The 11,844-nt window shown below is 39.9% G+C and overlaps 1 long non-coding RNA gene across 3 annotated transcripts; it reads right to left on the bottom strand.

The window, feature by feature from the left end:
• Positions 1-3,802: 3,802 nt before the first annotated feature.
• On the bottom strand, positions 3,803-10,678 carry LOC146561837 (uncharacterized). Of its 3 annotated transcripts, none has more exons than XR_014894570.1 (4): positions 10,226-10,678; positions 8,966-9,100; positions 6,868-7,683; positions 3,803-5,109 (listed from the first exon to the last, which is right to left on the bottom strand). It is a non-coding gene; the product is annotated as an uncharacterized LOC146561837 (long non-coding RNA). The 3 variants fall into 3 exon arrangements; XR_014894569.1 differs by having other exon boundaries at positions 3,803-6,921; positions 7,571-7,683; positions 10,226-10,617; XR_014894568.1 differs by having other exon boundaries at positions 3,803-7,683; positions 10,226-10,610.
• Between the last annotated feature and the right edge of the window lie 1,166 nt (positions 10,679-11,844).

Here is an 11,844-nt window from a genome sequence, read left to right as displayed (position 1 = left end):
AAGCAGCATGTTAGTGCTAACAGGCATGTCTCTCCAGCTGATCCAGAATCAGTTGCTACAGATGATGTCGCTCCTCTGTGCAGGCCCACAGGCTCAGGTGATGTGCACAAACTAAACGTTGTTGGAAACGTTTGCAGATCGTAGCTGCAATAACATACATACATGTAGTCAAGTAAAGCTCTATAATTTATTATAACTTTGTTTATATTCATTTGAAATTTCAGACTAACTGAGTAACCCTAACCTAAGCCCCGCCCCCATCCACAATCACATGAGGCACAAAGCCTGCTGCCATGTTTGTTTTATAGGTAGCTCCTTTGTGTTGTTTGGACTGTGGAAGTCTGTTGCCGGTTCACATAAGTAGGTCAGAAGCACAGTATTGCTGGCGTCTGTCCACGCTGACCCACAGAGAGATGAGTCTTTCACTTCTCTGACAAAAGTGTTGAAACTCTTTATTTTGGCCTGAAATTTGATCCGAGGGAAGAGAGACGGCTCTCTGTAAGTGTCTGAGGAACACAGAGACGGTAGGATGGCTTCGCCGCTCAGGCTGCATGACACATCCAGCCTGCACAGCACACACGACCACTGTGAAGCAACATGTCCTCTGATCAGATACACTGGGGGTGACATCTTGGCCCTCCCTGTGATCCAAGTGTTGTATTCAGGCAATAATAGTGAGTGAGCGGCACTAACATTAATTTGGTCCAATAAAAAACAGAAACAGGATTTTAGTTTATAATTTACAGTTCATCTCATGTTTTCCTTATTGGTGCAAGTAAAACCACTGAGCAGTCTTTCTGTTCACGTCCTCCATCGTCTCAGCGGGACAACGCCGCGACTCGCCCCAGCACTGCCAGGCTTCTCCTGCATATAACATGTGTCATTTTCCTGGGAGATGTTCAGTTACTGCTCTGTGAAAACAGCCATTCTCTGTTCCGTTGCACTGTCCTGGTACTTCTGCCATAGTGATGGCCCCATATCACTTTGCAAACAACACAAAGCGGCTTCAGAGATTAACCTGGCTTAATTAGAAATACAATAACCTGCTGGTGACAAAAGTCTGAGGCATCTTTCAGGCCCGGTGAGGAGAGCTGATGATTGAGAGGAGCACAGGGATTGACACTGGGGGTCCCTGATAACTGCCCTAATTCCTCCTCCAGTGTTTCTCCTATTTGAAGCAGGACATGGCTGTAAAACAGAAACGCGTTACACTCGTATGAACAAGCTTCACTGAACTGTGGTGAGCTCAGCAGTCTTTTTATAATAAGGAAATATGGTTTAATATCACTCTGGCAACAAAGATGATATTTGTTTGTCTATGAATAACCCCTGTGGACTCCACCAGGGCCTCTTTGTTCATGTCCACATTTTAACATGATGAAAATTTAAGCTGGTAAATAAATACAAATATTCTTCTCATCTTGGTTTATTTAGTGAAACGTCATCTTATTTTTAATAAGGAAGCCCCATTTAATAAAAACAGCATCATAAAAATATATCGTACAAATACTGAACAATTTTAAATAACATTCAAAATTCAAAGTGTCTCTTTTATTCCACTTTATGAAACAAGCTAAATTTCTCCCTGAGAGCTCAACAAGTCCATCGTCGGCTGTAGCGATGGACAGACCAGTCTTCCAGTGATACTTTAGCAGCCAAAGCCAGTATGGAACTGGAACGGCCACAGAAAAGAAAGTGGATCTACCAGGTGGCTGCACACTTGAAATTCTCATTATAGTTTCAGGGACACAAAGCAGGACAAGGTAGTGAAGACAGGGTGACAAAGAGAATCACCTTCCTCACTTTCCTTCACCTGGAGAGGGCCTTCAATGGCACACACACACACACACACACACACACACACACACACACACACACACACACACACACACACACACACACACACACACACACAGCAGCAGCACGTCAGTAAAATAACCGAGTGACGTTGTATTATGCTGTTTAAACCTGCTGTATTCTGTCATCTCACAGTGTAACACTTTAAGATGTCTCCACCGTGGCTGCCACAGAGTGTATGCCCTGGACTGAGTGACAGACAATGCTCATTTAAAACACAAAAGGACATAGAGTCTTATTCAGTCTACAGCTGCCCTCTTTCAGACCTGTATTCTAAAGCCACTTTCTGTTGTCCCCTACTCAGGTTTTTCCCCACGGAGCGAAATAAAGCTGGGGCCCACTGTATAGCATTTGGTGTGAGGGGAGAGAAGGCTTTGCCTGTTTGAAATAAATAAAAAACCCTCTCCACTGAGAGGACACCTTAGAGGTGCACCTTCTTCTTTGTCCTGGGCAGTTGGCAGGAAAAATGGAAGGCAAAGTAGGAAGGGAAAACCTAATGCAGGTGGGCAATTCATCCCTAATGTGTTTATGAAAGATTCTTTGATAAAAGTCGTGTGTGTGTGTGTGTGTGTGTGTGTGTGTGTGTGTGTGTGTGTGTGTGTGTCGGGTGGGTGGGGTACGTCTGCTGATTCCCAATGAGGTTTTTTGTTGCTTTTCTCCAAGTTTCCAATTTGGCACCTTCCCGGCGAGCACATTGTGTGCTTCCAACTAACCCACTAACAAAGCCAACATGTCTTTGTTCACGGTGAGCCGCGAGGATTTTCCTTCTTCAACGTACAGATTTTCACGTTAGTAAAAGCATCTGAGATGATTGTCGAGCTCTGTGTGTTTTACCAGAAACAAACGTTGTGCTGTTTGTTCTGTTGGACCTTCATGAGTCTCCTCCACACTGCTCTGGATGAATGACACGTTATTCATGCAGTCAAGTCAAGATTTTACTTACAGGCAGAATTATGTTGTTATTAATATGAAAGGTGTAATGTTCACAAATGATATTTACATGTTTTGATGAGGATCATGAAGGTAGAAACACAAACACATAGGAAGAAATGAGGCAGAGTGGGTCACTCACAAGGTTGATGGTCTCCCAGCAGGTTGCTCAGAGGAAGAGAATAAAGCCCTGTGTGAGCGTCCGACTGCGCTCCATAACCGAAATCTTTTAAACGTCTGTTTGTAACGACGCATCCGTCTGAATACACACACGACAAACTGAATGATTGTACATACAGAGAGATCAGATCACAGATGAACCATGTGGTCAGTGAGAACATAATTATACATTTTTGGACTGTGGAAAAATTTTGGTTCAAACATGTTGCCGTCACCTGCCAATAATCTCCTCCAGAGCAACAACCCAGTCTCCATATACAGTCAGCACACTATCACACTGATAGTACTATTGAGTGACAGATGATCAGCTGCAGCAGACGTTGCCCAGACTCCAGCAGTCAGGACATCAGCACACGGACAATAATAATGCCTCACTAGTTTTAAACAGGAAGCGGAGACGCTCCGGAGACGCTGGGAGCGGATTTAATTTTTATACTTTTGTGAGGCACGTTCTGTTTTTGCACTGTGTCAAAATATAGGTCTGATTTTTGTTCTCTTGCAACTATCTTGTCCCAGTTCAGACCTTTTGTGGTTTATGGGGCTGAGATCCTGTTTCCAGCGGAGCCACCTGAGCACGAAAAGTGTGCGTACGTCTGTGACGAGCAGCAGAACTGCAGCGTGAACCCGAGGTGACGGCGTCAGAGGCAGCTTTAAAATCTCAACGCACTGAGTGTCACTGTGAAATCGAGACTGAAAATTAAGAGAGTTGTGTTACCATGAAGTGCGTGGAAGGTTATAGAAATGTGCAAAACATGTAACAAAGCTACACACGCTCCTCTCTGCATACTCTTCATAAAGGGAAGGACATCAATGGTCTCAAACAGTATTTTGTCAGAAGTTTTTATTTATTTCTTTTCTCTAATTATTTACACATATATTGGTTACACTTTCTGTTATTCAGTGACAATAAAGCAAATTATTATCACTTCATTATCAAAGTAAACAGGCAGTTTTACCTGCAGGCCTGGTTATTAAACGACCATCAGGTGTTTCTCTGCATTAAACATAATATTTGCATTGTTACCTAGAAACAAAGAGACTTCAACATTAGTAAGAAATATCTGAATATGTTAGAGCATCTGCCAGTATTACCTCACTACTTGAAGTTATTTATAAAATGATATAGATATGTTTCTTTGGCAGCTGCTAGCAGATGATCATTTTCTTAACAAATTATTGATATATCATTATAAATTAGCTTTGGCGTAAATGGTGAAACTGTCATATAAATCCTGAGTGGTAAAAAGGCCTATTGTCAGAATTTAAAAAAGTAAATTAATTAATCCATTACTAAAAAAACAGAATAACAAGTATGAAATAATACACAAAAAAACTTCCAGGTCAAACTCTTACAGGTTCGTCATGCATTTCCTTTCCTCACACTGTTTAGATCTGTACTGAGCGACCTCCTGTCCAGCCTGCAGAATTCAGCTGCTTTGGACCTGATTAAAAATCTGTAGCAACAAAAATGAGTGTTTTTCATGTTTGCTGTGTATTATTTTTTGCAGTATTAACATTATTAACATTTTTATACTAATTTGAACTCTTTTTCATGTGTGAGGATTTGTTGCTGCAGCTTCAGTTAAATCTCTTAAATACAGTGTTTAAAATGATGAAATGAGTCCACGTGTGTAGCTTTAAGTTCAGACCTGCTGTTTAATCATTATTATCACAAAAACACAGCCGTAGCATTTGCTGCACAAACTTTATTCAAATCATAGCCATTGAGCTGCGCAGTGAGGATTAGCTGATCTACATACATATAGAAGCAATACTTGAGATTTGTTATGTGAACAGTTCCACAAATATATTTCAAGTAGTGGAAAATGAATGCAATGAGTAATTTTTCTGTGACTTCTCTGAATTTACTTGTCAGTCTTTTAACCTGAAACAGTTGTGGTACAAAATGCATGCAGATATTCCCATCTCAAAAGTCAAATTGCTGGCAATAGGTGTTATTAAATGTGGACTACAACAGACATGACAGTTATTAACCTGGGAACGTACAAAATAGTGAATATGTACAGCCGACAATTTCCACGGTGAACAAAGGTCATTTTGATTTGTCGATGAAATCTGTCTGCATAAATCAGGGAAATAAATGTAAGTGGGAAAAGTGTTGAGACGTGAAAATAGAATTTCCTGCAAAGACAACGACAACGTCATTATTAGTTTGAAGCAGCTGCTCTGTCTTAAGTCCTCGTGCGAGCTGCAAATATGACAGGTTTTGGCACTTTTATCTGATCCTATTGTGTAATAACAACACATTGTTAATCAGCTCAATAGATGAACAAACCTGAGATCCTGTAGACAAAGGCTTTGTTGGCAAAGGATTAAATATCACTAAGTATTTATTGCTCTTCTGTGATGCAGATTCTCAGCTTTGGCGGCTGTTTCCTGATGTGGCACTAAAGTCAGCACAGTCTCAGAGTGTCCAGCATGCAGAGCAAAGAAACTGACCGACACAGCGCATTAACCATTGCTGCTGCAGGCTTGGAGTCAACTGTGATCAATGGAAAACTATAAAGAATATATGATGTTATACTATGATACAGTATATAAATGTCTAAGTGTCTATATTTAGAAATAAAAACAACCTCTGTTGCTCTTCACCTGGAAGTGTTTTATCACAGAGGGTTACTGAGAGATGTCCAAAATATTATGGACACCATTTATATACAGTGCTGATGTTCACCAACATTGTTCCTCACTGCCATAAATTATATTTGTCACTATGAAAACACGACCATGCAAGAAGGTTAATTTTAATAGAGAGGGAATCATGGCTCGAAGGTCGACAGCCCGATGTGGAAATGTAATTATTCGGTACAATAATACAGAGAAACCCCAACAAGTACAAAAGTTCAGCCAACACCTGTGTACTTCAATAGGCTATCGCTAAAACAGGGGAAATGCTCCCTTCATGAAGAAGAGAGTAAATGATGAACATTTTACACGACTGTAGTAAATACACAAACGTAGCTGATTTTTAGGGCTTCAGCTGGAAACTTTCATCAGGTTTGGTTGACCCAAGAAAATGTGACGGCATCAGAATGCCTCAGATGTCTGCCACACTATGTCCATATGCTGTATGAATTATATCTGAGTATGACTTCACACCACAGGCTGTGACATGTAAAACCAAACGCCTGCAATCTGTAAACTTTTACAGGGCACAATAATGCAATGTTTACAATCTGCAAATAATGCAGCGCTCCCATCTCGTCCACAGATATCTAAGTGCTATTTAGCTCTGGAATAGCAGATAGGACATCAGCGAGTGCTGCTCAGTCTACCTGGTAAAAAGAAAGAATTTAGCCCTGCAGAATAAAGGAAACTACAAAATCACTTCAGTTGTTCAGCAGCTTCTTTTCACAAGAACACCCTTGGCAGATCCTTAAAATAGAAAGTTAGCTGCTTGTGTCACTCAGCTGCTGACAAGCATAGGATAAGAGAGCATGCTACAATCTCTGTGTACTGTATCTGAATCCTTAAACAGGCTACTGGACAGGGACAGCACAAATTACAGTGGCAGGGCATTTATAGAAGTAGGGGATCCTAGAAGCTACTAAGTGGTCCCTATCTGTTTTGGAGAGCACACTCGTGGTTCACTCTGACTCATGCTGGGACATGCACATCAATGACAAAGCCTGATATGTATACACACATATACCCTGACTGCCGTGAGGATCGAGCCACCAGCAATAATGCACCGCAGACAATTTGCATAATTTTTAAAAAATGAAGAAAAATTATGCAAGTTTAAAACAAAAGGCTGTTTGCTGTAGCTCAAAACACAGTCCTGCATGCAGGCAGTTCTAGACAATATAGTATCGGGCTACATACTGTCACACGATAAGAACAAATTTTCACAAAATACTGGCCCCTCATATACCATACCTGGCACTGAATTAGACCCGTCCGCGTGGCGTGCTCAAAGTCAGGCCAACAACACTAAAAAGAAAAGTAAACATCAGAAGAGTTAGTGTTAGCATCGTTTTTTAGTGAAAACTACATGACTCAAAACAAACTCTATTAAAGTTGAACCTCATCTCTGATTCATGCTGGGATGCCTCTAAGACAACCAAGTTGCTATACATTAATACTCAAGGAACATACTGGTGTCATCCAATTAATTTTAATTTTTTAAACTCAGTTTAATGTGATGTAAACTTGTTTATATTGTCACAACACAGCTGCCTCGAGGTACTTTGTACTGTAAAGACCCTGTAATAATGCAGAGAAACCCAGCAATCATGACCCTTTATGAACGCTAAGGTGGACAACGAGATGAGACTATACCTGCTGTGCTGTCTGTGGCCTTTTGTTCAAATTCTCTAAGCTGGTTAAGTAGAGGAAAAAGTCTGACATATTTCATGACCATTAAATGTTAGACAAGGCTCTGAAAACGAGGTTACAGTTACAAACAAAAACCTCTGCTAGTGCGCACAGACCCTAAATCACAACAAATAAGACAATAGTAAGACAAATTACTACAAAGTCTTGTTACCGCTCTTCATATAACAGTGTGACAAAGTCCTGAATGCAGCCTGCATGTTAGTACATCAAGGTCCATCTGAGCTTTAAGTAAAATACACTCAGCTTTTCCTTGGATTTTAAGAGTTGCTCAGTTCATACAGGAACTGCAGCAGTCGGGGTTAACGTGTCGCTGTGTTGCTCCTCCGTGTCAGCCATTGAGACTAGTCGCAATTTATTCTGAGGCAAAAAAGAGAAACAACAAGACATTTTTAAAAAGTTTGTCATTTTATAATTTTTTTTACCTAGAACATAAACAACATAAACAAAAAAAGGATTAGGGCTGTGCGATATGACGATATATATCAGATTACGATATAAAAATGTCTATCGTTTCATATTATACACTATTCTTTGTTTTGTGGTGTTGCAAAATAAACTGTTTACGGCAATATTTTTTTCATGGTTTTGATGGTCACTGTAGTTGCTATATTATTTCTTAAAGTTCTCTCCTTCTCTTATACTTAAAATAACCACACTATGGACGGACAAGTGACTGTTTTTACGCGTACTTTCGTTACCAATAATGAGGATAAAACCATCGTGTGGCTCCGCCGTCCGCTTGTTTATTTTCCACATAAACCTTTCACAATAAAGCTCAAGTTTCTGTTGAGACTTTTCAAACTAAACTGAAATGATATACATTATTCTCAAACATAAAATTTCAGAATATGCATCAAACAAATGACCTCAAATAAAAACATCAAGTAACTATAAATGGCGCTTACAGTCACCACGCAGACGAAGGCACAGAGAATACCAGCATGGCCAGCAAGGATGAGGCAGAACCAGAAGGACCAGTCAAAAGAAATCGAGGACCTTATTGTTAAATGAGGGGCTACCTCTGTAGCATGGACATGGTTTGGTTATGAAAAGTCTGACACGCCCCAGAAAACTGTACTATGCAAATTATGCCACAAACTGGTCCCCACCACCACTCGAACACGACAAACCTCTTTAACCACCTACACAAGAATCACATGAAAGAGTTTCGAGAGAGTTTACGAATGAAAAGCAAAAAAGAGTCGTCAGGTGCTCAAAATAATCCTTAGACTCAAACGTTAGAACAGGCTTTTCCTTGCAGCACGCCGTCTAATAAATACTCAGAAAGAAAATGGCGGCCATTTAAACTCATGTCTAAAAATGTATAGTTTCATGCATCGGTCAAAACACTCGACTCCAGGTACACGACGCCCAACTGAAAACATTTCACATAAGTCGAGTTGCCCGAGAATCACAGAATTTACAGAAAATGCACTATTTTGTGATATATATCGTTATCAGGAGAGATACGTCTTATATTGGGATATGAGACTTTGGTCATATCACGCAGCCCTACAAAGGATTATAATTCACGTAGAGTTGCATACACATAACACCATTCTGTTGCAACAAAAGCAGTTTATAATTAAAGTAACATACATACCTTGAAAAACTAAATCAACCACAACATTAAACTCACCTTGTGTTTGTAGAGAAGGTGATCAGGGTTTTTCTTCATTTCCTGAGACCAGCTGCTCTGGATCATCACCAGCTTGTATCTTCATCTTTTTTTTCACTCGGGGAAGTCTTTCCTTTTCTTGGCCATTGCTCTGCACTGGAAAACCAAAGTGTGTGATCAAAGGTGAAATAAGGGATATTTTTCCACTGCAGGACTTAAAGTGCTTCAAGTAGTGATAGCTGTTGATCCATTTCTCAAATAATCTGTAAGGATCTGGATTTTTAAGAAAGATACAAATATCTCTGCTTATATTTGGCTAAAAGCTTGATATAGACAAGGCATATAGAGCCCCTGCACACCAGCACTGCGCTTACATTATAGTTCAATCAAGAAATAGTTATTATTGATTTATTATTGAATTTTTTTAGTAATAATTTTTAGTATTTAATCACATTAGCACAGTGGGGTGACAAAAATATTCCACATACAAGAAATACTGCTCAGCATTTCATAAATTACATTTTCAACAAATGTTGGAGTAAAAACACAGTTACAGGGAAAATGTGTCTGTCTGTAAATATTAACTAAACATTTCTATGTGCTACAAAATAGACATACTGTAATTGTAAATGTGCTGAGGTGAAACTATACTTTCAATAATTTTACCACTACAGTCTGTTAACCACCGAAATAATCTATGCTGGTCAGCTAGCTAAAAGTCTTTACTTTAGCAGCCCAAATCAGAGGCTAACATTAGCATTTGCTAGCGTCAGCCAGGAAGGTCTGAGGCTTAAACTAGGGTTAGTGTAACTTTGCCTGAAACCCTTTAAAGTGTACAGTAGAGCCAACTGTAAAACACAGGTATTGATACAGTACTTATTAGAGTCCTAGAATAATTTCTAGAACCATGAAGTTCTCACTTTCCCAGTTATCCACATCGCTGACTTTTGCTAATTAGCTAGTTAGCAGTCACAGCTGTGTAATACCCAGAGAGACACAGACAGCTAACTATAATATTTATGAAAACTGGTTCAGCCACTGAAGGGCAAAACTGGTGGTATCACAGTAAAAATTATTTTAACATTAACTAAAATAAAGCTTAAGTCATGTTAAACCTAAATAACAATTATTTTAAAAAATGAGTCAGCAAAATATTCCTGACTTGTCTGGAGACAGCCAAAACCAGTTAACAAATAAATTAACAATTCTTTCTAAATAAAAACACGGAGTCTTTTGAAAAACATTATTTTAATAAAACGAAACATGAGTTTTAATACTTACCACAGAAATTTGAAGGCAGTTTCTCCAACTTCAGAATCCAAAATCCAGATGAAGCCTGAAAGAAGCCTAATGGCTGCTCTTGCGCTTACTTTTCCCTCCTTTTCAGGTTCTTTTTCCCACAATGCATTGCAGTAGTTGAGAAATACAGAAAAATACCTGTAAATGACTAATACGGAAAATTCCTTCACGTTTATACAGTAGATTGTACTGTATTTTTACGGATTTTTTTTACAGTGTACTTTCTTTAGAACTGGGATGTGGTTTAATTTAGTTAAATCTGCAAGCTTAGTAGAAACATTAATAGCTAAGTATTTAATATTTCCAGATTGCAGTGGGGCAAAAGAAGAATTATGGAAGGAGCAATTCAACGGAAGAACTGCAGATTTTAACCAGTTTATTGAATAATCTGAAACTCTTGAAAAAGAGTTTATTAGCGTGACTATCTCAGAGAGATTGGTTTGTGAATGTTGGAGGAAAAGCAACACATCATCTCCATAAACACTGATCTTATGTTCTATGTTCTTGCATTTTGTTCATTATTTCCTGACCTTGGTCGGACACGTAGGCTTCTTCTAAAGATTTGATGTTTTTTTCTAGTTGCTGAATGTTTTTGTTTTCTTCTTTCTTTTTATGTGATGAGAAAGAAATTATTTTCCCCCTCATCACAGCGATGGGCAAGTGAGAAGAAAGAAAATTCCTTACTGTTGGGGTGAAGGGAGCGCCATGTGTCGCAAAGCCCAAAGTGGCTCATATACTGTTTGATTATATTTGTGTACTGCTGACAGCGCTGAGGTCCTGCTGTTTTGAACCTTTACATTTCTTTCCCCAAGACCAAGTGTGCAATCTAGGTGTTCAGAGACGTGACTGGGAACAGGACCTTGCGTCGTTCCAGGATCTCTTTAGGGAACTGGTCGTTCATGCTGAAGTCCGTTCCTTTCAGCTCCCTGCTGCGACTCTTCGCCTGCTCCTTCTGCTTGAAAAGACTAAATTTGGCCACAATAGGACACAGTCTCCCGACACCAGGCCTCATAGCTCTGATACGATGGACTGAGTCGAAGCAGTTGTTCTTTATGGTGTCCTCAGGAAGCTTCAGGTGGGTCTTAATGAAGGTTTTAACCGTTGATTCGTCGTCCTCTCCAGCAGACTCTGGGATACCAGAAGACACAAGGTTATCTCTCATGCTACGGGCCAGGAGATCAATTACAGTCTCTTTTATTATTTCATTTTCAATATCAAGCTGGGTCACATTCTCAGTTAGAGACTTGACCAAGTCCCGTAGTGAGATGGTTTCAGCAGCGAGTGTTTCCACCTGCTGCTGGCTGATTTCCCTCAGGGATTTAAATTCCCGGTGTAAAATCTCCACCAGGGACAACCTCGCATCGAAGCTGGACAATCACTTATTGATTGACTCCAGGATGTCGGTAAAGTGTTTACCGACGATGTTGTACTGGTGGAGTCTGCCGGACGACTGCCGGCTGGGGAAGATGCGCCCTGGGACCTCTTCATAACTATCCGGTCTTTAAGTCTGACATCATTAGCCGTGACTGGGCCCAAACTCCGCTACAGGTCTCAGAGTCAAACGAACACTGCGACATCACTGAAGGTTACAAACTGTCTAA

Source organism: Mchenga conophoros, linkage group LG12 (assembly GCF_057382185.1).
Source record: "Mchenga conophoros isolate Kocher_MC1m ecotype Shallow Benthic linkage group LG12, M_conophoros_male_GT1.1, whole genome shotgun sequence".
Lineage (NCBI taxonomy): Eukaryota > Metazoa > Chordata > Actinopteri > Cichliformes > Cichlidae > Mchenga > Mchenga conophoros.
The sequence above is the reverse complement of the archived record's forward strand: the minus strand, read 5'-3'. Positions and strand labels throughout refer to the sequence as shown.